The sequence below is a fragment of the Vipera berus genome, assembly GCF_964194415.1.
Source record: "Vipera berus genome assembly, chromosome: 2".
NCBI lineage: Eukaryota > Metazoa > Chordata > Lepidosauria > Squamata > Viperidae > Vipera > Vipera berus.
In genome coordinates, this window is record NC_138203.1 from 136,708,852 (window position 1) to 136,734,662 (window position 25,811).

At 41.7% G+C, this 25,811-nt stretch overlaps 1 long non-coding RNA gene across 1 annotated transcript; it reads left to right on the forward strand.

Annotated features, from left to right (window-relative positions):
* LOC308664166 lies at positions 1-25,508 on the forward strand. Its single transcript, XR_014025618.1, has 3 exons — positions 1-92; positions 14,046-14,186; positions 25,496-25,508. It is a non-coding gene; the product is annotated as an uncharacterized lncRNA (long non-coding RNA).
* Positions 25,509-25,811: the final 303 nt, after the last annotated feature.

Sequence of the window (25,811 nt, forward strand, 5' to 3'; positions counted from 1 at the left end):
TTTTTCCAGACCTGGTCTCAGATCAAGGGCAACTTACTAGAGGATTCTAATCCTGGTGTGAACATTCACCAAGCAGCTCTCCCCCAAATCAGGTAATATTACTCAGAGGTTAATGTACATTGTACATATTCCGATTCTCTTCACCTAATTTGCAAAACAGCTGACCGGTATTTAGACCAGCTGGCTATTTAAGACGTTTTATATTCCTCACTAATTTCAGAATCCAAGGTTGACAAGATTTCTCTTAGGATCAAGTCTGCATGTCATCTATTAAGCTGGGCACTATAGTCAGATCTCGTTCAGGCCCAGGCCTCTGTTCTGGGAGAGTCTGTGTTGGCCTTCTTTGCATGACACATTTAAGTGGATCATGAGGAAGAGTGACTAACATGTTGCACTGACCCATCCCTAAGGAGGTTAGTTTTATCCCAGTCCTGCAGCTGTTTGTGGATCTTTAAAAATCCATGCTCCTGATGGTGATGATCCACCGGGGAGATACTGAGCTTTCATTTATTTGTTTGGATCCAGCAGAAAGGAGGAAGCTGGAGCAGTGGTCTCCCGGTCTCTTTTCTGGTGGGTGAAAGAGTTTGAAGATGGTCTGCAGATGAGTGACCTCTTTATTTCAGATTATCTATTCTCAATACACTGTTCTGTACCAGCCTGCTACCGGCCCTGCAGAAAAGGCAGGGACAACCCCTTTTACAAGAAGGCAAGAGGCTGGAATTACGCCTGCCAAATTTATTGCTACAAAAACAAATAGAACAAGACACGAACCAAGAAACAGGAGCTTTTCAAGTGGTTGCCTTCAGCAAACCAGCCCTCCCACGCATTCCCCCTTAAATACAGTTCAGGGCGTGGCTTCTCTCTGCCTCCTTCCGAGGAGCCCCATTGCCTTCCTCTGTTTACTCCTGATTGACTGCCTCCTGCGTCGGGTGTCCTTGAACAGGGCCAGCTGTGGGTCATCTTCATCCACGCTGTCAGGCTCACACAGCTTGGTCTGCGTCGTGACCAGGTGAGAGGGGCCTGGCTGAGGGCTCTCATCAAGCTGTCCAACCCCCTCAGCAAGCTCTTCAACACCCCCCTCCTCCTCCTCCTCTGAGTCGTCTGACCCAACTGCCGAACCCACAGGCTGACCCTGAATCACAACATACACAAAGACAACTCTCAGTCAATGAGAATGGAGCTGGAAGAGACCTTGGAGGTCTTCTAGTCCAATCCCCTGCTCAAGAAGGAGACTCTATACCAGGGGTAGGCAACCTCGGCTCTTTTATGACTCATGGACTCCAACTCCCAGAATTCCTGAGTCAGCATAGCTGACTCAGGAATTCTGGGAGTTGAAGTCCATGAGTCATAAAAGAGCCGAGGTTGCCTACCCCTGCTCTATACCAAGGGTCGGGAACCTTAAACACTCAAAGAGCCATTTGGACCTGTTTCCTACCGAAAAGAAAACACCGGGAGCCACAAAACCCTTCTGCTTCCCCCCGAACGGAGCGCCCCGCCACCACTGCTTCCCACCACCACCCAATGGAGCGCTTCACCGCCACTGCTGCTTCCCCCTTCACAGAGCACCCCGCCGCTGCTTCCCCCAGTGGCGAAGGTGGAGTTTGGGAGGCAGTGGCAGGGTGTAGCCCAGGCATAGCCCAGCAGCAGCAGCAAAGCTTGTCCTCCCCACTCAAGAGGCCGTCAGTGGCTCCTTGGCTCCATCTGAGTTGAAGAAAGTGGAGGCACAGCAGCGGGATTGCTCTCAATAAGGTGGGTGTACACGAGCGAGCAGCGCACCGGCTCATTGTTTGAGAGCAATCTCACTGCTGCGCCTCTGTTTTGTTCAACTTGGCTCCATCCGAAGCTCCCAAGCCACTGATGGCTGCTTGAGTGGGGAGGTCAAGGAGGAGGAGAAGAGCGGTGAGGCTTTGTGCCAACTGGCCAGCCAGGCAAGGAGTAGGTCGGGCAATGGTGGCTGGCTGGCTGGCTGGGGAGGGGGGAACATGGCCGTTCGGAGGGGGGATCTGCCAAGCCTCATGGCAGCGGCATTGGCAGCTCTCCCACCTGGGCTGTTTCCCCGGCTCCGTACAAGATGCTTGGCAGAAACACCCCCCCTTCCCACCCCCGATCAGACCCACGTGGCACCTTCTTTCCAGCTCCGATGCGGTCCTCCGTCACTTCCTCCGATGCTGTATGTAGTCCCACAAACAAAAGACGTTTGTGGGACTAAAAAAAAAATCAGTTCCAACTTTGCAAGATCTTTTTTTCCCCGAGAGAAGTTGGAATTGATTGATTGAACTTTTTTTTTAGTCTTTTGTTTGTGGGGCTGCACATGACGGCAGAGGACAGAGAGGCGCAGCATAGAGAGCCTCATGCGGCTCCAGAGCCACGGGCTGCTGACCCCTGCCCTATACCATTTCAGACAAGTGACTGTCCAGTCTCTTCTAAAAAACCTCCAGTGATGAAGTGCCTACAACTTCTGGAGGCAAGCTGTTGCACTGGTTAATAGTCCTCACTGTTAGGAAGTTTCTCCTTAGTTCCAGGTTGCTTCTCTCCTTGATTAGTTTCCATTCATTGTTTCTTGTCCTGCCTACAAGTGCTTTGGTAAATAAGTTGACCCCCACTTCTTTGTGGCAACCTCTCAAATACTGGAATACTGTTATCATGTCACCCCTAGTCCTTCTTTTTTCTAGACTAGCCGAACCCAAATCCTGCAACTATTCTTCATATGTTTTAGTCTCCAGGCCTTTAATCACCTTAGTTGTTCTTCTTTGCACTTTTTCCAAAGTCTCAACGTATTTTCTGTAATGCGGTGACCAAAACTGGATGCAGTATTCCAGATGCGGCCTTACTAAGGCTTTATAAAGCAGTACTAATACTTCACGTGGTTTTGATTCTATGCCTCTAGTCTATACATTCTATTCTATGCCTTTGTACAACCAAGATTGTATTAGCTTTTTAGGCTGCTGCCACACACTGCTGGCTCATATTTAAGTGATCATCCACTAGGACTCCAAGACCCCTCTCACAGTTACTGTTTTTGAGGCAGATTTCATCTAATTTGTACTTGTACTTTTGTTTTTTTCCTGCCTAAGTGTAAAACCTTGCTTTTCTCCACATTAAATTTCATGTTGTTGAATAGGGCCCATTGTTCAAGTCTGTCAAGATCTTTTTGGATCCTCAGCTTGTTTTCTGGGGTGTTGGCTATTCCTGCAAGCTTAGTGTCATCTATTCCCTCATCTAAGTCATTTATGAAGGTATTGATGACTACTGGGCCTAAGACATAACCTTGTGGTACCCCACTGCTTCCTTCCTTCCATGTAGATGTAGTACCATTAAGGATGACTCGTTGAATACCGTTTGTCAGCCTAACTAACCATTAGTTGTCTTTGTATATTGGCAATACCTTGGAAGGGACGTCTCAATCCACTATATCTGGTAAACAAGCCTTTAGAAATATGGGAAGAGCACATTGCCAGCCTGTCCAGTGTATTCCTAGAGCAGTGGTGGCAAACCTATGGCATGCATGCCAGAGGCGGCACTCAGAGCCCTTTCTGTGGGCACGCATGCCATGCCCCGGAGATGGCAACCGTCCCTGTTCAACCAGCCGTCTGCTAACTCGCCGAGGTCCCACATGGCCAGATGCATCCCAGCACAGCTGGTTTCCCTCCCCCCACCATCCTGTCCCTCCTGGCCTCGCATGCTCTCCTTTTCCCGGGCATGACCCACTGCATCACCTCCTCAGCTGTCGGCTGGCCATCCAGCTCAGAGGTGGCTTCTTTGAACTGCTGGGTGCAGAGCCCCAGAGTGTGCCGGTTGAGGGGCAAGCAGGCTATGGCTGCTGACAGACACCATCGATCCTCATGCGCTCGCTGGCCTTTGTGTGTGTGGGCCGATGGTGTCAGGCAGCAGCCTCCCTGGACCTTGCCTTGCCCTATGGCAATGGCACCCCCGCCCTGCTTTGCCTCACTCTGCAGGATGAGCCTCCTGCCTATCGCCCCACCTGCCAGAGCCCCCCTGGATCTCCTCCATCCCTGCCCACCCCCCACAGGCGTCCCTCCCCATGAGCAACATTGAGGTGACCATGCCCACCTTGGCCACACCCACCCAATGTGCCGTGACCAATACAGCCATGCCCACCCAGTGGGCCATGCCCACCTGGCACCCAGTGATAAATAAGTGGGTTTTAGGTTGCAGTTTGGGCACTTGGTCTCTAAAAGGCTCGCCATCACTGCCTTTCAGCAACCAGACTGTGATTCAGTTTATGCCATCACACCACCTGTTTTGTGGCTCAGTGCTGTGAACCTTGATAAATGTATGTGAACCAGGTTGCTCTGCTTATTTAAAGAACTATGATTGTATAATATTTCTTGCCTGCATCTCGCAGACACCCTGCATCCAAACTCAATTGCTTCGGGGAAAACTCCTCCCCTTCCCCACTTGCCCTTTTGGAAGGATACTCACACAAAACATGGAGAAGTTAGCCCATTTTCGGCCCCTTGTTCCCTACATTTTATTAATCCACACAGCTTTTCTTTCACCCCTATTTCTGTACCTCTGCTAAACTCGGTTATTAACAGCTAGATGCTGAAGATAGGCATTGCGTTTTAATGGTCTGTGAGTTCTTTGTCCGCCCTATGCAAATATTTTTGCTCCATTACAAGATTGGATGTATTAAGCTAGCCTGCAGCATTTTATCAGCTGTGTCACTCACCTTAAACCCAGCTGCTTTGTTTTCACTTTTGTCATAAATGCGATGTGCAGTGTTCTTTACCTGCAGATTCCAGATGAATCCTTTCCTGATTAGACTGCAGTATACCGAGCTTGGGAAATTTCTAGGCTCCGAAGATCAGTCCCCTTTAGGCCAGATATAGGGAGAAGTTTTAAAAGAAAGATACTTTTGTTTTCATTCCAAAACCCCAGAAACAGAATTAGCCAGGATTTTGTAAGATTGCAGCAATGCCACCCTATTCAAAGAAATTCCCAGCCAAATTTCTGGGAATAAAAAGTTTATTTTGGAAAGAGAAGAACAGAGGACAAAAATATTATACAGAGAGAACTCCACAGAAAATGCATACATTCAATCTAATGTACTAACTAGACATAGATCAACTACTTGTACACATTTTGAGTTTTTGAACCTTTGCTAGTATTTTGCAGAAATAATCTTTAGCCTCTAATAAGATGTTATTAGAAAGATTCAGGTAGAAAGCAGTGTCATTTTTATATAAGAATCTGAGTTTTGTGAAAACAGGCTGCTAGTGAAGACTGTTTTGTTCAGTTATATAATATCCTGAATTTTTGATGTCAATAAACTAACCAACAAATCAAAAACTTACCTGACCTCTTAATTATCTTTCTCAACAACTGCAAACATACAATTTATACAAAGCCTTCCAATTGTAATCAGGCGGGCAGGCTATAAAACAAAGTCCTCATGTAAATTATTATGGAAGATCAAAATATAACATCTGGCCCAGTCAGATTTCCCAGCAGGAAGTTAATTTAGCAGACCCTCCAGAGACATTGCTGAACTGCATTAAAAACAAAAATGCTTTATTTCAAAGGTATTTATATTGCTTTAGGGTATACCAACAGTGCAATGAAAGGCATGCTAGTGAAGTAAGCCTGAATGATATTCTTGAATGATATTCTTAAGTAAATGTGCAAAAAAGATTCAGCAACTTTATTGTGAGAAAGAAAATTTTGGGAGAGCCAATTTCATTAAACCAAGTTTTCTCCTATCAGAGAGACTCCAATCAATCAGTTTAAGAATGTTGGGTCAGATCCTTGACCATAATTAAAGACTTGGAAACCCAGGTATCCAAGAGACAAAATATTATGGAATATTTTGTATCATTATTTTTGCTTTTCTGCAATGTTTGTAGAAATTGCAACCTTGTATTTTTTAAAAAAAAGCTTGCTCAAGCAATTTATCGTCAAAATTAAGGCTGGATATATAGCTTAGCGCTATTTAAAGCAAATTGTTTACTCCTATTGATTTCAGTGAGTTTAATCCAAGCAAAGATTACCTTTTATCTAAAAATTCAGAATTTAAAAAGTGTATGGCCTGACATAATGCAGAATCAGCATTAAAGTTGCCTTTGGATTGCTGAAGGAAAAGCTTGAAGACCATGGGTTCAGAATGGCTGAAATCTAAGCGAAGAGAATACAGTATGTGAAGTTGCAAAGCATACTTCGCTCATCCAATTTATGTTCCATGGAAGTTCAGGTCTCAGCAAAGTATAGATGATTGTCCACAAAACAGTGGGCTGGTTTAAAGTACTGTACAATGATGTGTATTACACTGACAACAGTACAGTACAGTTCTCGTTCTCTCTCGTTCTCTCTCTCTCTCTCTCTCTCTCTCTCTCTCTCTCTCTCTCTCTGTGTGTGTGTGTGTGTGTATGTGTTTCTGAGTCTATGCATGTCTGTGTGTTTACCCTCTGAAGGTTATTTACTTTGGTGACTTAAGTTATTTATTACCTTGTATTTCACATCGGGATATAGTTTATTGTTCTGCAGTCTTCTACATCATAGTCTTCAGGTCAATTCCTGGTGACTCTTTGAATACATCCAGGTTATTTTCTTGGCAATAATATAGAAGTAGTTTAGCAATGGCTTCTTCCAGGTGTTTTTTTTTTGAACTTCACAATCCAGGCTATAATAATGCTGCATGTTTTCTAAGGTTTCCTATTCAATACTAACCTAGTCCACCCTACTTAACTTTTTGACATTAGCCAGGAAATACACTGTGAGGATCTAGGTAGAAAATCAAGTAATGTTGTTTCCATAAAATTTTCTGATATAACTATGGGTAAAAAACAATTACAATTTAATTATAAATTTTTCCATCTTTTAAGTAATCAGCAACAGAGATATGGAGTTATTATAAAATTTCTTATCTGTTTGCTTTGTGCCACAAAAGATTAATGTGGTAGTTAATTGAAAAAGCGGTGGAACTGTAAGTATGTATTGCTCTCTTGTGACATAATATGAATCCACTGAAATGAAATTGATTTGACTACGTTACAATTAGAGAGGGATGTCTGTTAACAGTGTATTGAAAATTGGGTTTTGTTCATCATTGGAATGAAAAATGTAGTGATAAAGAGGAATTTGTTTACGTCTCTGAAAACACGTGTTTTGTGCGACTTTGTTTATGTTTAATACTGCAGATTGCCTAGAACTGCAGTGGAGTTGGGCAGCTTTAAAAATCTGACAAACCAAATAAAGAAGTTATTCTTCATCATTCCTTGAATGTTAGAAGGTTTTTATGGATGTATGTTTTTAAGTGTGGCCCTACTGGTCCAATTTTTCTATAAGCAAGATGTTCAATTTTTATTACCGTAATCCCTCTTTTCCCTAAGTTCACCTCTTGTTCATTTTGAAAACTCTTCTTGAAGGTCTTTTAATCTGTAGGAACCACATTTTAATAGGACTAATGAGGGGGCTCTCCCTCTCTGAGGTCTTCCAGATGTGTTGAGACTTGACCATAATTCCCGGCACTCCCAAGGCCATATTCAGGACACGCAATCCTAATGGGCTACATTCCTAGTTTTAATTCTAGCAGATCAGGGAAGGCTGTCGTAACATTTAAACATATGTAAGTTCATGGAGGCTTTGTTGTCCAGTAGGGAGAACCTTGGCCACATCCCTGGAGCCTGGAACTTAGGCACATGGCCTATGAAAGTTCACATAGCATTCTTATCTAGTAGGCTGATCCTTCTGCCAAGCCCTTCCATGTTTTCCTGCCTTGCAAATTCTTTCCCAGGAAACACAGATAGATAATGAAGTCTGAACACGTATAATATGCTGTAAATGAGGATCTAGCTTTTGATTTTTTTGTGTGGCTGTCAAACTGCCTTTTCCTCCCAATTACCATGTACGGTAGTGTAGTGATTACTCTTTGTGCTCAGAAAAGAAAGCACAGGGCTTTGCAAAGAACAATGCCAAGAGGAAAACAATCACACTTCTTTTAGAGTGGGTTAAATCTTAAACATGTTTTTTTAGAGTATAAGTAGTCCACAACTTGCAACAGTTCTTTATTGACCATTCAAAGTTGCAGTCGCACTGTAAATGTGGACTCTTATAACCATTTGTCACAGTTAACGACCTTTGCAGGATCTCCATGATCATGTGAACAAAATTCAGATGCTTGGCAACTGGTTTATATTGATAACTGTTGCTGTGTCCCAAGGTCATGTGATCCCCTTTTGTGACTTTCTGACAAGCAAAGTTAATGGGCAAGGCAGATTCAATTAACAACCAGGTTACTAACTTATCAACCGCAGTGATTCACTTAACAACTTTGGCAAGAAAGGTCATAAAATGGGGCAAAACTCACTTAACAAATGTCTCACTTAACAACAAAAAATTTGGGGCTTAATTGTGGTCGTACATTGAGAACTACCTGTATTGGATTTTGCCTTTATAAAAATTCTGTTTCTTCATTGGCGTTCTCTCAGCCCAAGTACTGTATGCAGCACTACTTTTTTGCAATTTGCTGGTTATTCTTATTTTGGAAAGTTTTTCCTGTAAGTTCATGGGGTTGAACCTAATGTAAGCTATTTGTGAATAATTGGAAAAAAATGCTGAAGACCATCCAACCTCTTTGAAGCACTTTCAAAGACAACGAAGCCTCTTCAGAGTCCTTGGGCTAGAGGTCTTCCCAATGGGAAGAAACTCAGTATGGCTGCTAAAGAAATTAAGCTGAGATCTAGAAAGGACTGGATTAAACTTATCTTCTAACATCAGCTGCTTAGTTGTTAGTTGTACCTAGTCTAAGACTGTTCTTTCAGCTCCCAATTTCAAGAAGCGAGGAATAATATTAATCTACCTTCATATTATTAATTTAAGATTTTGCTGAAAACTTAGTGCAATGCCTTAAATATTCTAAATCAGTGGCCCCCAGTCTTTTGGCTACAGGGATGGGTTCCATTGAGAAAGGTTTTTCCATGGACTGGAGGGGGCACGGATTCGCATGTTGCCCGCATCCCACGGATGGGGCTTCATTTGTTTGCGCGGCCCAATTTCTGGCATGCCACGGACCGGAGCTGGTCCACAGACCGAGGTTGGGGATCCCTGTTCTAAATGTTAAAGATAGCTTAAATATTTCGTGTTATATAAACATGAATTATTCATAAATAATAGGGCTAATCATTGAAAAATATGAAAAATCAAATACTGTGGATACTTTTTGGGTTACCAGAACATTCTGCCTGGCTTACCAGACATTCTATAAAATGATAACATGACCTCCTTTTGTCTTTACAGCATGCCCTTCATCCAACAGATAGAGCCTCAAATCAAATATTGTCCAACTTTTTGAGTGTCTTTCCCCCCCCCTAATTTGGAATAAAAGTGGTTATTCAGAGTTCATGTATTTGTGACCTTGATAATCGGCTGCTTCTTCCCCCCCCACCTCATCTATCATCAACCGACTCAACCCCCTAGATTTACATTATTTCTTTCCTGATTCCAGCAACCAGCTTCAATCCAGCCCCTTCAAAAGTAAAATCAGAGTAAACTGTGGCTCACGTGATCTGTCATACGTTTCTATGGTGAAACTTGGAAAACATGTCATTAATTCTATATTACCACTAGCATATGTTCTTTAAAATCAAGATTTGTTAGAAAAATATTACTGCTGAACAACCAGATGCTAGAAAAAATAATGTCAAGTATAAATAGGCCTAAGTACAGTTTTTGCAAGTTTTTGCTGTAATTTTTCTCATGGTGCTAAGAAAGACAAACAGTTAATGTGTTCTCATTCCGCCTCCTCCATTCTTTTCTAATTGTTTATGTCTTCTTTTGCCTGTTCAGATATATGGTAACCTTACAGAGGTTCACCAATCTTAACTCATATTGCCACTCCAGCTCTCTTGGGCTAGCCCAGGGGTAGGCAAACTTGGTTTTTTTGTGACTCGTGGACTTCAACTCCCAGAATTCCTGAGCCAGCATGGCTCAGCTTGGAAATGTCTCCCTTTTCCCTCAGCTTGGCTGGCTCAGGAATTCTGGGAGTTGAAGTCCACGAGTCATAAAAGAGCCAAGGTTGCCTACCCCTGGGCTAGACCATTTGTATGTGACTTTTGGTATCCAGAGTTCCCTTAACAAGATTAGATGGTACAGAGTTTTTAGTAAACCAGGAAGAAAATAGGCTTATATTGCCTCTTTTAGCTGAAACCAACCAACCAAACAGCATGGAAAAAAGGGCCCCCAATTGAGACCACTCTCTTGACTGATGCATCAGTGTTGTGCCTCTTACAACTCTTGGGCAGCTGAAATTATAGTTGGCTAAAAGGTATGCCATCCCAATGAAGAAAGGTGCTCATCTCTGATAAAAAGGATGGGTGTATTATCATTTTGGAATCAAGGGCCACCATTGAGGACTAATGCAGAAAAGCAAGGTAGGAAAAAAAAGGGCTTATCAATTACATCCCTCTCCCTTAAAACCTGTAGACTTTTTAGAACAGGGGTGTCAAACTGCCAGCCCGCGGGCCGGATGCGTCATGCCGAAACCGTGCCCACCCAATTGCTGGCAATGGAAAAAAAGTTGGGATATGTCATGACACATCATGTGACATTGCGAGTTTGACTTTAGAAAGTGAGTTGATACCTCATGGCCAATCAGCTTCCATTTTTTTAAAACAACTGAATTAATCTCATTTATTTACAGAAATGAAGTAGCAGAAGAAAGCTGGGGTCATTAAGAAAGCCCTGGAGAGGACAAAGTTCACCCACAGTTTTGTGACATCTATTTTAAGTTGTAGCTCTATCAACAGCAATGGGCTGTGCTCAGCCTTTGGTTTGAGATACATAACTGTAATTCAATGTTTCTCAGTCTTGGCAGCTTGAAGACATGTGGACTCCCACTCCCAGAATTGCCCAGCCAGTGGGAAGTGGAAGTCCAGACATCTTCAAGCTGCCAAAGTTGAGAAACACATCTCTTTCTAATTGAGAGGGATACAGCAATGTAAACATTGGAGGAAAAACCTTTAGGGTCTTAGTTCAGAGGAAAAAAAGAGTGTGGATAACTTGATCTCGTTGTGTTCTAGGTGTGTGCAGTGTTCACATACATCTCTTGATAAACTCTCCCCAAGCAAATAAACTCCAGGAAAAAAGAGTTCCCTGTCCCTTGATGAATTTGGGAAGGAGTCTCATTACACCCAGTGGAATCTGTTCCTGTAAGATGGTTCTTTTATTTTCTTTGCTGAGTTACTCTAGCTTTTTTTACTTACTGTACTTTCAAAAAGCACTCTCTTTACCAATTTCTTTTGTCTAGCTTTTTCCCCCCTCTCTTTAATTTGGGAAATAGGCCGAGAGAAACAGTTGACTAATTTGCACATTTTAACAATTCTGGGCTAAAGAGATTCTCTTCTCTCCCCGCCCCCCCCACCTCCTCCTGCGATGTATTAGATGGATGGTATTATGTGGTATTTACATTTTTCATTTTTAATGGAAATAATTTCGTCTTCTTTTCTGAGGATTAGCTTCCAGCAGAGATGATCTTCCTAGTAGTTACTCTTAGCTGAAAGATTATGAGCTCAGGCCACCTTTGAGCAACTCAGCCCAAGCACATAAGGATTCCAGCTGCTTTCCCTCCCTTATTATTCACAGTGAGGTTGATATCTGTTCCAAACTAATAGCAGGAGCATGATCAACCCAGCCTCCTCCCGCTTGCTTGGCTCGCTCTGGATGCATTTATTATTGTTAACCAACACAGCTGTGGATGATGAGCTTTGTCATTCAGACAGGAGCACCAGCTTTGGAGTCTGCAAGATGTCAGGTTGGGGATGGTTGCATTGGGCAAGGGAAACTGCACTCGGTGCAATTTTACTTCCAGAGCAAAGAGAACATTATATGAGCTCTGTTGGCATCTGATAGGTATCTTCTGTAGAACCCGAACCATGATCTAGGCTTGGCTATTTTGGGAAAGGGACGTGGTGGCTGAGTGGGTTAGGACACTGAGCTTGTCAATCAGAAGGTCGGCAGTTTGGCGGGTCGAATCCTGAGTGCCGTGTAACAGAGTGAGCACCTGTTACTCGTCCCAGCTTCTGCCAACCTAGCAGTTCGAAAGCACGTAAAAATGCAAGTAGAAAAACAGGGACCACTACGGTGGGAAGGTAACAGCGTTCCGTGCACCTCTGGCGTCTAGTCATGCCGGCCACATGACCACGGAGACGTCCTCGGACAAGCACTGGCTCTTCGGCTTTGAAACGGAGATGAGCACCGGCCCCTGGAGTCGGAAACGACTACCACGCACGTGCAGGGGAACCTTTACTTTACCTTTATTTTGGGAAAGCAACTGGCTCTTGGGAGTTTTCCACAAAGCTTCCAAACTTTTCCTGATCTGAAAGAAGGAACCCCGTGGGACACAAACTGGGCCACTCTCTTGTTCACATTGGTCATGACCTTTGACATGCAAATCTCTTCAGTCTTGTCAGTATAAGAGTATTAAAGCTGGTCTACTTAAACAGTTAAAAGATTACTACACAACCCCATAATCTGTATGGATCGCTTTTGTACTTCACCAAAGATAGTGTAAATGTTAAGTACTAATCCTTTTCCTCACCCATAGTTCTCATGTGCCTGTGTTGTATAGCTCTCAAAGTGGTCTGTTTAACCTATACAGAACTGCTTTTAAAGTGTTACTTGATGGAATTCTCTCTGCCCTTCTCTTCCTCTCTCTCCCCTCCCTCCCACACAAACATGGTTTTCCATTTCCAACTGCTTCCTTTTCTTTGTAAGAAGCTTGTTAATGGACTCTTGATTGTGTGGTTGCAGCACTGTTTCTTTGTGGAAGCAAAGCTGAAGTGAAGTTAACTACTTCTTCTTAGATGATACATGACAGGCCAATGACTATGTGGTGGCTTGCTTTTTGCACAATTTTTTCCCCCACAAGAAGCACGAGTGCTCTACTTTGCTACATAAATTGCACAGTGAGTAGGTAAGGACATAAAGTACACTCATTTCTGAAATGCCAGCACTTTCCAAAAGGGGTAGCCAAGAAAATTCTACAAGACGGGACGAAACAAAAGGATAAACTGAAGCTGCTTGAGGATGATCAGGCTTCTTACAGCATAATCTTCAAAGCTGACTAAAGTTCAGTTCATCAGATGCGTGTCTTTACAATCCATATCTTAGCAGGGAAGGGAAATTATAAATGAAGTGGCTTAATGGCCACAGAACATAAAAGGGAGAGGGGGTTGTTATCCCTTGTGTTAACCCACAATGTGCTGCTTTGGGGCTTGGCTCTCATGTGAATGAATCCAAGTAATGTGGTGCATAAGCCATGACTGATGGCTTATCACACTAAGTGTGCATAAAGCCAATTGCAGATGAGTTAGGAATACAAGGTAAAAGAAACCCTGGATCTGCATGGTGAATGACTAGCCAGAATCTGAAACAGCTCTGTGTAAGCTTAAATGTATAGTATTTAAGGAATGGCTAGTGTTTGTTCCTCAGTGTTCTCCTGGGCAAGCTAGACTGCTGCGGTTCCCCACTGCTCCCTACTCCCTACTCCCATCCTCTTCTCAACTCATACTTGTCAAGTTATAGCCTTCGGGCAGCTTGGTGGAGGTACAGTATGGCTGTCACAGCAGCGTGCCCAAGGTTAAGCATCCTCAGGCATCCTCTTGTCCAGCCAGGTTGTAGCAGAATGGAAGGGCATGGGGATGAAGAGGACGGAATGGAAAATGGGTGTAAGTCTGAATGTGCCCCTGTCATCGCTTTCATTTCTCAAGGATGAACAGACCGTGTATACCTAGTTAAAAGGTTGGTACAGTGAACTTCATTGTGAGAGTAATTATGGACTCAAAAATACACCCTTCAATAAGCCATTTTTTAAAAATGGTTGGACTTTGGATCAAATGGGAAAAGCCAGGGTCTAGCCCACCCCCAGCCAAAGAAGCTCACTGGGTGACTTTAGACCAGTATTGCACTGTCATCCAACCTCCCCCCCCCCCAGAAATGTTGCTTATCTTATTTATTTGATTTAGAGCAAACTGTTTAATTATAAGTTCAAGGCAACATAAGTGGAATACCTTCCTTCTGTTTCTCCTCAGAACACCCCTGGTGAGCTCGGTTTGGCTGAAGAAAAATAGAAGAGGAGAGTGCCACTATCTTGGGTTTCTGAATAAAAGCAAGATACAAATCAAATAAATAAATAGACCCAGGGAATAACAAGACGCCTACAAATGTGCCGGGTAATACATCTTCTAAATATTCAGAAGATTCTGAAGTGTGTGTGTGTTGGGGTGGGGGGGTGGTCCTTCAGGCAGTCTGGAAAAACAGCCTCACCAAATGGTGTGGCATGTTTGGGCAAGTGCTGAGGGAAGGAAAAGAATGTAGGTGGATGAACAAAGGAGTGGGACTCCTCCCCATCACAGGAAATACCTGTGACACTCAATCATAAAGGCTGTAGTAGACCTACTTGATAAGGTCTGGTTGGCTTATTTGTCTATAAGGTGCTTTGATCACGCTCTTCTATCTCAGCTTCCATATTTCTGACTAGAAATATCAGGGACCAATCCTGTCATTTTTCCAAGCAAAACAAATGTGATCCAAGCTCTTTTCTCTCCGGCAATGCCACCAGGATGGAAATCCAAGTTTTTACAATCCGTCAGAGCTTTCATTGAAAGCTCTGACTTCCATCACCAAATATCCCCAAAGTTGGCAGCTTAGCCAAGGTCAGGGGTAGGCAACCTTGGCTCTTTTATGACTTGTGGGACTTCAACTCCCAGAATTCCTGAGCCAGCCATGCTGAGGGGAAAGGGAGAGGTTTCCATGCTGAGCCATGCTGGCTTAGGAATTCTGGGAGTTGAAGTCCATGAGTCATAAAAGAGCCAAGGTTGCCTACCCCTGGCCATGGTGGACCCATAGCTGTTCATCACATAATTTCTTTTTTTATTTTTCTTATATATAATCAGGGTATCTGGCTTGGCTTGTACATGTTTTTGGAGGCTCATTTTATTATGGCATTTTTGCTGGAGATATATATTTCTCTTTCTTGTACACCAAATCCATTTGATTTTAGTATCCATGATGGTGCTATGGCTGTAAAAGTCTTCATTATACATTCTTTTCCTCAATTGATTGGAACTGGCCATCTGAAACAGTAGGAAAAAATGGACGGGTTGGGGGGAGCGTGAGGAGGAGAAAAGATAGGTTAGTTATATACTCCATGTTGAAATACTACAATCGGACCATCTAAAACAGGGATGTCAGACTGCCGGCCTGCGGGCCAGATGCATCATGCTGAAACCGCACCCACCCCATTGCCGGCAATGGAAAAGTCACGATACGTCGCAACATGTCACGTGATGTTGCGAGTTTGACACCCTTGATCTAAAGGGAACATTAGGAACATTTCTTTTCAGCTTTTAAAATTGATGATTTTATTCCACTGTGTCTCTTCCTGAGACTCCTGAGCAAGACCTACAGGAATTATCTGCTCACATTGAAACCGCTGGTTATTTAATTGTTCCAAATCACGATTCCAATGAAACACCCATTGGGTACATTAATGCATTTAATGGACACAGCTACAAACAGATTATGGTGAGTTATCTTTTCTTGAGAGTTCTGTTGAAGCACTTCCTTGGTAGACTTTTCCCTCTGAGAGAATCCAGAGGGAAAATAAAGAGGCACCGAGGAGACCAGTAAGAACAGTTATTTACTACTTTGGAAAACATAGGTGAACAAGTTGAGGCACAATAAACCACAGATGCATACAGTACATGTTGTTGTTGTTGTTGTTAGCTGCGAAGTCATGTCCGACCCATCGCGACCCCTTGGACCCCATTCCTCCAGGCCTTCCTGTCCTCTACCATCTTCTGGAGTCCATTTAAGCTCACGCCTACTGCTTCAGTGACTCCATCCAGCCACCTCATTCTCTGTCGTCCCCTTCTTCTATTGCCCTCAATCTTTCCCAGCATTAGGCTCTTCTCCAGTGAGTCCTTCCTTCTCATTAGGTGGCCAAAGTATTTGAGGTTCAACTTCAGGATCTGGCCTTCTAAAGAGCAATCAGGGTTGATCTCCTCTAGGACTGACTGGTTTGATCGCCTTGCAGTCCAAGGGACTCGCAGGAGTCTTCTCCAGCACTATAGTTCAAAGGCCTCAATTCTTTGGCACTTGGCCTTTCTTATGGTCCAATACAGTACATACACATTTTAAAAGATCATCAGAATGCCACTGCTGGCATGCAATTGATATAGCTATTGCCACCTTTACTGCTTAATTAAAAGCATCCTTGCTCGTTAAGGCCCACATTAGTTAATTGTTAAAATCTGTCTGTGTCACTTTATTGTGATTGAGCATGAGGTGGAATAGACCTTTCTGAATGATAAAACTTTGGACGCATTAGCCACTCTGATAGATTCAAGCAGGGCTTTTTTTTGTCATAGAACGCTCAGAACGGATTTCCGGCACCTTTTTTGGTTGGAACCTTGTAGGGTAGGCAAGGCGGGTTGTATGACATGTGTGAGTTCTGGCACCTTTTTCTTTTACAAAAAAAGCACTGGATACAAGTGTAGACGTATATGCTGCTTGGACTTATATTCCACTTCATAGTGCTTTACAGCACTCTCTTAAGTAGTTACACAGTCAGCGTATTAGCCCCCAACAATCTGGATCCTCACCTATCCTGACCTATTTTCGGTATGGCTACAGAAAAAGCACATATGGAGAAGGGCCTGTCCCAGCATTTAATGTAAAAAATTATGCTACAGGTTAAGGCAGAAGACTGAAAAAGAAACACCATGTCAAGATTGCTGTGAATGACATATGTTAAATGATGGTAACATACAAACTTTGTTTATTGAGAGGAATGTGTTTAAGAACATAACATGTTTATTAATATCCTTAAAAACTCCTAAATAGACTAGGCAGTATCTTCCCTAAGTCAAGCCACGTTGGACATATTCGAACAAGGCCTGTGTCTCCAGATGTTTGGTAAATTTATCTTTAATGGCACTTTCTGTTATCTTCCCCAGAACAGATGCTCAGCTGACAAGCCTTTAATTTTCTGGATCTTTCCGTGACTCCTTCTTAAAAATTGAAGTTATGTTGGCCCCCTTACATTTCTCAATTACAGAGGCTGAGTGTAGAGACAGGTTACATATTTTAGTGAGAAGGTCTACAGTCTCAGATTTAAACTCCTTAATCCTTGGGTGGATGCCATCAGGGCCTGATAACTAGTGATTATCAAAAGAAGAATTTTCATATGGAAGTGTCAGAATTTGGCTGTTGTTTTCTTCATTGTGCCTAGACTGACATTTTCTTTTGTAGAACTGCAGAGACGTAATTACTAGGTTTAAAGATTGTGCCAAGCCATAGTTTATTTGGTATTGTAAATTGAAAAAAGCAATAGTTTACAGCAGGGGTGTCAAACTGCCACCCCGCAGGCCGGACATGTCATCTGGAAGCTGCGCCCACCCCATTGCCGGCAATGGCGAAAAGGCTCTGATACGTTGCACGACATCATGTGACATCGCGAGTTTAACATGTCTGGTTTACAGCCACATATGGACTGTTTGTTTTGGCTTACCATGTTGTGTCAACTCAACCACTGTGGTCTGGATGTGTGGCTATATTAATCATGGTTATGTTGTGTGAACCTGATCAGTAAATTAGGAGTAGATAACTAGAGACTTAATTTGGTCTTCTCACTCTTCCATATCTAGTTATCCAATTATACCTATTAATTTGGGAATAATAAATAATGGTTGCTTTCATAGATGTTTATGCATGGATCATGTACTTACTTAATCCAGTTGCAGTTGACATACCAAATTAGTCACCCAGGCTAGATTAAAATCATACTACTCCTATGTCTGAACTATAACAATCTGAATAATCACTGGACATTTTAGTTTTCTGTATGTCTGGGTCACTATTTAATGGTCATCTGGATTTACGCAGGGCAGATATGATAGCCCATTCACTGAGCCACAAATTAGATTATAGCTAGCTATCTTATGAAAATGCAGCCACCATGTCAAGGTTTTGTTGTTTAGTTCTTTGCAGAGCCAGAAATGAATAATCTGCACTTTTTTTGGATTTGAAATTTTATCTCATCTATCCCCAAGTTGATTTTATTCCTCCAGGATTTCAGGGAACTCCTTATTAGGAGGAAAGAGAGTAACTCTTCTTTGTGGGATAAAAGTTTGAGCTTTATCCACCTCAAAGGTCTTATTTAAAGTGAGAGGCACAATGGCTCTTGCTTCCAAGGCCTGTTCTCAGTCATTGCACTGAAAATCATCTCCTCTATAATCAACAAAAATATTTTGGCCTGTACAGAGACATGTGCTGACACATATATGTATGTGTTTGCAGCATACAATCGCTGGGATCAGAATATGCTTGTCCCTGGAGCTGAGCTGTGTGATCTATTGCTTACATTTTTCCCTGCAGCACTAGCCTGCAATGCTGCATGTGGTCCTATGCCCTTTTTTTTATTGAAAAGTTTTAAAATACATTTTATCTTTAACAATCCCCCCCTACCCCTCCCCCCCTTTCCCCCTCCCCCCCCCCGACTTCCCAGAGCTAAGTACAGGGTATAAAAACAAAAAAAACAATCATAAGCATCCATTTGCTACCAATAATAAATTCTTAAATCTATCACTCTCTAGCTCATATAAGATAACTACAAGCAATACTAATATTTCATATAGAAAAAAAAGAAAATAGAAAGGAAGACTTATTCAAATGCTAAATGAAACTTTTTAGTCCCATATTTGTTCTGGATATATTCAATCCATTTTTTCCACTCCATAATATAACGTTCTTGCGAATGATCTTTCAAATAAGCCGAGATCTTTGCCATTTCTGCCAGGTCAGAAACCTTTAAAGTCCATTCTTCTATAGTCGGCAGTTCCTCCTTCTTCCAATATTGACCTATTAAAAGTCTTGCTGCTGTAATTAAATTCAACTTAGTGTCCACAACAGTAGCATCTGCAATTATACCCAACAAAAAGAATTGCGGACAAAACTTTATCCTTTGCTTGAAGATCTTCTGCATATTCCACCAAATTTTTATCCAAAAAGCCTTGACCTTTTTGCAGGTCCACCATATGTGAAAATATGTTGCATCTTCGCCACCACACCTCCAGCATTTTGGCTGATAATTCGGATACATACTTGCAAGCTTTTTAGGATCTAAATGCCATCTATAAAACATTTTATAAAAGTTCTCTCTTAGATTTTGAGCTTGTGTGAATTTTACTTTCCTCACCCAGATCTTTTCCCACGTGTCCATTGTAATAACTTCTTGGATATTCTGGGCCCATTTTATCATACAATCTTTAACAAGTTCTGTTTCTGAGTCAATTTCTATCAATGCAAGATATATCCGTTTGATATGTGCTGGACCCTGATTTCTAATTTGCTTTATCAAATTTTCATCAGTCATTGCAAAACCAATTTTCTGATCTTCTTTCCACCTGGCCCGTAACTGAGTATATTGAAACCAAGTTTGAACAATCTTCTCATCTCGCAAGAGGTTGTACGGCTTCAAACACCAGACATTTCTTTCCAAGCTTAAAATCTCCTTATACGTAGTCACATCATGTTTGAAGCCAACATTTATGTTTTCTATTGCGTGCTTTGGGATTGCCCACAACGGCATCTTGTAATCTAACATGTCTATACTTCTTCCAAACTCTCAACAATGCCTGTCTTAAAATATGCACTTTAAACACATTATCTACCTTCTTATCATACAACAAATATGCATGCCAGCCAAATAACAAGTCATGGCCCTCAAGATTTAATAATCTCTCTTGTGTCAAATTAATCCAATCACTTATTCCTGCTAACGCAGCAGCTTCATAATATAATTTAAGATTGGGCATTTTAAGACCACCTCTTTCACGAGTATCCTGCATAATCTTAAATTTAACTCGTGGCCTTTTCCCTGCCCAAACAAATTTATTGATACCCCGTTGCCATTCTTCCAAATTAGAATCTTTCTTAAGAACCGGTATCATTTGAAATAAGAATAAAAATTTAGGCAGGACATTCATTTTCACTGCTGCGATTCTTCCCAGCAAAGACAATTGCAATTTTTCCCAACTCTCCATTTCTTTTTGAATTTTTCCCCATAATTTTTCATAGTTATTTTTATATAACTTAGTATTAGAGGGTGACAAAAACACCCCCAAATATTTGACCCTTTTAGCAATCTCAAATCCAGTTAATCCTTCTAAAAGAGCCTTTTGCGATACTGTCATATTTTTGGCCAGAATTTTAGTTTTTTGTGCATTAACTTTAAATCCAGAAACCCTCCCATATTGCATTATTATCTCCATCAGGTCCACAACAGAGTTTTCTGGCTGGGTCACTGTAACAACCAGATCGTCTGCAAACGCCCTCAATCTATAATCCTGATCTCTAATTTGTATACCCTTAATTCTTTCCGAATTCCGTATTTTAACTAGTAATATCTCCAATGTTAACACAAATAGTAAAGGCGATAACGGACACCCTTGCCTTGTGCCCTTCTCGATATTACATGCTTCAGTCAAACTATTGTTAACTATTATTCGGGCAGTTTGTTTTTGATATAATGCCCTAATTGGTTGCAAAAATTTATCCCCAAAATTCATTTTATCTAAAACTTTCATCAAAAATTGCCAATTCAACTGATCAAAAGCTTTTTCAGCATCTAAAAAAATTAGCGCCGCAGAAATCTGGTTGTTCCTTTCCAAAAACTCTAACACATCAACTATATGCCTCACATTATTTTTCATTTGCCTACCACTAATAAACCCGGTTTGATCCCCATGAATCACCTGTTGCAGAACCATCATCAATCTGTTAGCCAACACCTTAGCAAATATCTTATAATCTGTATTTAAAAGTGATATCGGTCTATAGTTTTTTACTTGAGTAGCATCTTGATCTTCCTTCGGAATCAAAGAGATAAAAGCAGTTCTCCAAGATGGAGGCACCTTTCCCCCTCTCTGAATTGTCTGAAACAGTTCCTTTAACGGCTTTATCAACTCCATTTGTAAATTTTTGTAGTAAACCGCAGTCAAACCATCCGTACCTGGCGCCTTATCCATCTTCAATTCCTTAATTGCTATAAAAATTTCTTCTTCTGTTATCAATTGATTAATCTCCTCTTTTTGTGCTTGCGTAAGAACCGGGATGCTAGCATTCTCCAAATATACATCAATGTCTTTTTCATTAATCTTCTCCTTAGCATATAATTTAGAATAAAAATCCACAAAGGCTTCCTTAATAAGATCCTGTTGAAACACAACCTTTCCCTTATGTTCAATTTTATCTATATTAGAAGCCCTTTGCTTTTTCCTTAGTCTGTAAGCTAGCCATCTGCCTGGCTTGTTAGCATTGCAAAAAGTATTATGCCTGGCAAACCGCAAGTTGGTTGCCACTTGATCAGCCATCAATTTATCAAATTGTCCTCTTAATAGCTTAATAACCTCCTTAGTCTTCACATCCAATGGGTTCAAAATTAAGGCCTTTTCTTTTTCCCTAATTTCATTCTCCAATTCTTTCCTTCTGGCTTCCAAAGTACGTCTGTATTTATTATTCATATATATCAACACCCCTCTCATGTAGGCCTTGCTAGCATCCCAAACCATGTCCATAGAGGTATCCTTATTCATATTAATTTCAAAAAAAATCCTTCATCCGCTGTTTACATTCTTCCACATTTCTCTGATTTCTAAACAAATTCTCATTTACGCGCCACGAGCGCCTATCCCTATTGTCCTTATTAATCTCTAGCCAAACTGGACTATGGTCCGAAATAGTTCTTGCACAGATCTTTACCTTCTTAATCCTAGAAAAAAAATCATTAGTCAGCAAAATAAAATCAATCCTGGAAAAAGATTGATGTCTGTCAGAAAAAAAAGTATAATCCTTTTCATATAAGTGTGTGTCACGCCAGATATCTCGCAGTTCCAAATCATCCTTCATTTCAAAAAAAGATTTAGGCAATCTGGCATGACTCGGAACACGCTTAAAAGAACCAGCCTTATCCATCTGTGCATCCAAAACACCATTCCAGTCCCCCATAAAAATAAATGATTTGTAATCCAATTGAGTAAGCTTTGTATGAAGTGAACTAAAAAAAATCAGCTTGTTGTTGATTAGGAGCATACAGTCCAACTAGAAGCGTTTTTTTTACCTTCTAACAACAAATCTATCATAACATATCTTCCTTGCTTATCTGCTTCAATTAATTCCGCTGTTAGAGTACTTTTAACGTAGACAACCACTCCATTTTTCTTATTCATCGCAGAAGCAACAAATTGCGTGCCCAACCTTGAGTTCGATAAATACTTTTGGTCCATAACCCTAATATGCGTTTCTTTCAAACATATAACATCAATCTTAAATTGTTTTAAATATTGAAAAACTTTCTTTCTCTTCTGTGGTGAGTTTAATCCATTAACATTCCAAGTTAGAAATTTAGTCACCATGCGTGGCGCCCCGAAGCTTTTGGAGCACATCTTCAATAGCCCCTGTATTTTCTTTGGGCCGCGCTCCTCCCACAGCTTCACTATAAGTACGCTTTGAAAGTTCCATAAACTTCTGCTGGTCTTGCTCTTGTGCTTGTCTTGCTCGTTTTAAAGCGGCACACGTCAACCTCTGCTCTCCAGCAGCAGCCGATGAAGCTATAATTTGATCCCCTCCAGCACCATTCTCCTCTGTCTGTCCACCTTCAGCCTCTTGAGGTTTCCCCTCTCCAGATCCCTTTGCAGCTTCCAAGAGTGATAGAGGGGTTGCTTTTAAAACATTGCTGTAGAAGTCACGCGCCTGAGTCACAGTAACCAGACGATATCTTTTACCTTCGTGCATCACCACCAATCCGACTGGAATCTCCCATCTGAACTTAATATCACGTTGCTTAAGTTCCTGTACAAGAAATGCAAAATCTTTCCTTCTCCTTAAAATCTTTGGAGGAATCTCTTTTAGAACCAGAACTTCTTGCTCAGCAACCACAACTTTAGTATCATAAGCAGCTTGAATAACTTCATCTCTAGTTGCTCTCTTTGTAAAATAGACCACCACATCTCTAGGTAGCTTCCTCTGCCTTGCAATCCATGAATTTACACGAAAAACTTTATCCATACATCCCTCTATCTCAGATGCTGGCTGGCCCAATACTGCTTCCAGAGCCTCAGAAATCAGCTGCTTTAAGTCTTCTTTAGGATTCTCTTTTAAGCCCCTGATTCTAATAGCATACTGCATCTGATGGAACTGGACAAGACTCAATTCTCCGTCCATTTTATCCCTTAAATTTTCATTCTCCAGTACCTTTACTTCTAATATAGAGTTCTTTTGACTAAGATCCTCCACTTTTTCGTCCAAACGTTGCACACATTCAGCCACGCTTTCCACTGTAGACAAAATGTCTACCCTCATTGCACTAAACTTCTCTTCCATCCTCTCCTCCATTACGTTAAACTTCTCTTCCATCCTCTCCTCCAATTTCTCCAATTTCTCCTCCAACTTTGCCATCTTATCACCCAGCATTTCTGACATTACCTGGGATTGCTTTGCAAAGGCATCTTGTAAGTCCTTAAGCGTCAATGCCACAGGAGGTGCAGGAGGAAGCAAAGCTTGCAACGATGTCTGTTGCATCGGGGAAGTTCCCGCACTCCGAAGAACTTTAGAGGAAGATTTAGCCGCCATCTTTCCTCACTTTCACTTGTTGCGCACTTTCACTTTAAGTTTATAAAGTACATTGAACTAGGGAGTAAGAATAAAAGTCCTCTTCACCTTATCCTCCTGTACCGCTCTGCCTGCTCCTTTTTACTCCAAAGTCTTTCCTTCTGGCAGGGGTGGTCGCAAACGCCTGGCTCTGCTCCAAAAATCCCGGAACAGAGACGCTAAGCAGCTCGGAGCAACCCAGGCTACGGGGGAGCTCAATCCTTCAGCCGCCCAAGCTTTCAGCTCAGGCGGCCCCGGAGAACTCAACCCCTACCTGGGGCCTCACCCCCTCCTCTTCTCCCGAGGAGGGGGCTTCAATTCCACCTAAACAGCTGATCGGCGCTGTTTTAGGTGGAAAAACTCAGCTGCGAAGCGGACAGCCCGAAACGGCTATCTTCGGCGCCGCGCCGCCACCGGAAGTCCCTATGCCCTTTTTTTGATTGGCCCTATAGCCTTCAGAAATCATTCCAGTCGCCATAAACTGCTGAGAAATAGAGGTATATTTCCTAAAGATTGTTAAGCAGAAAAATATAGTAATTCTTCCCTGGTGAAGGACATCTTATTCCTCTTATTCCGATATTCCTAACCTGTCCAGATTGTCTCATTCTGTCATCATTGGTGTTGACCAAAACTCTCAATTTTATGAAATCTGCAAATGTGATAAGCAGCTCATCAAACCTATTATTGTTCATTAATCAAAATGTTTAATAACATCTGCCCTAAGACAAATATGTGCAATTACTGCAGACCAACAATGTAGAACCATCAGGGCTGACTCTCTCAGTGCAATTGACCAGCCAATTGTGGACTTACCTTATTTATGTTACTATTTATTTATTTGTATCCTGCCTTTATTACTGTCACAGATAACTCAAGGTGGTGAACACATCCAACACACCTTCCTCCTCCTATTTTCCCACAACATCAGCCCTGTGAGGTGGGCTGGACTCAAAGAGAATGACTGGCTCAAAGTCACCCAGCTGGCTTTCATGGCTAATATGGGACTACAGCTCACGGTCTCCTGCTTTCTAGCCTGGTGTCTTAAAACACACTTATTTAAGTGTTACTTATTTAATTTAACAACAGTGTATGAATAATTAGTTTTATTTATTTGTTATTTAAAGCACTTGAACAGGCTGTCAGTAAAAAAAACACACATATAGAACCTTATCAAAATCTTTGCTGTAATCAAGATAGAGGACATGTGTAGCATTCCCCTTCTCTACTAAAATAATTGCTTTGCCAAAGAAGGAGATGAAACTTTTTCACATGATTTTTTTTAACAAAGTCATGTTGACTCTTAAACATCATGGCATTGTCTTCTGCATCGTAACGACTAGCCTCTTCGTTATCTTCTCTACCTGAATTTTCTTTTTCTGTTTTGTTTCTTGAAGAGAGGAACCCCATTGATTCTTCTTCAGTTCTCTGACACAGTTTTCCTTGATTGACAGAGCTTCTGACAGTTCTTCAATAAGTTCCTTTAGTATTTAGGGTGCATTTCATCAAGGCTTGGGGACATGAATGCATTCAAATTACCAAGAAGTTCCTTTACCAAATCTTACATTGTTGACCTACATCCTCCCCTGTTGTGCACACGCCCAGCTTATGTTACCCAAATCTTCATTTGAGTGTGAAGACTTGGCAGTGAAGACAAAAGAAAGTAAGAGTTGAGTTCCTCTGTTTTTTCATGGTCATATCTTCTCTTGGTCACCAGAAGCCTTGATTAAGACTTCTCTTTTTGGAACAAGCAGTGAATACCTTGTCTATTTTGTCTTCTTTTAGCTGTTGACGTTTGAATAAGGCTTTCTTAATGATTCTTTTTTTCTACCAGAATATGTGGAGAGAAGTTCCCTTGAAGATGGGCTCCAGCACAAGTCTGAAAGCTTGGAATCTCTGGTCCCAGTGACCAACCCAGACTGGATCCTGCAACATTATCCTGGGATCCCTATATTTGCCTTCATTCATGAAAGAAAATTATCACCAAGAATTTATCTGACATGGTGTTTAGCAGGACTTGTCTTCCACTTAATGTTTTTGTAGCTGAAATCTCCCATCACAGTGGTTGTTTTTTTTTAATGCTTCTGCATGCTTAAAGCATCTCTCCTAGCAAAATATCCCTTCTGTTGGCTTTCAGCACTACTATGAGC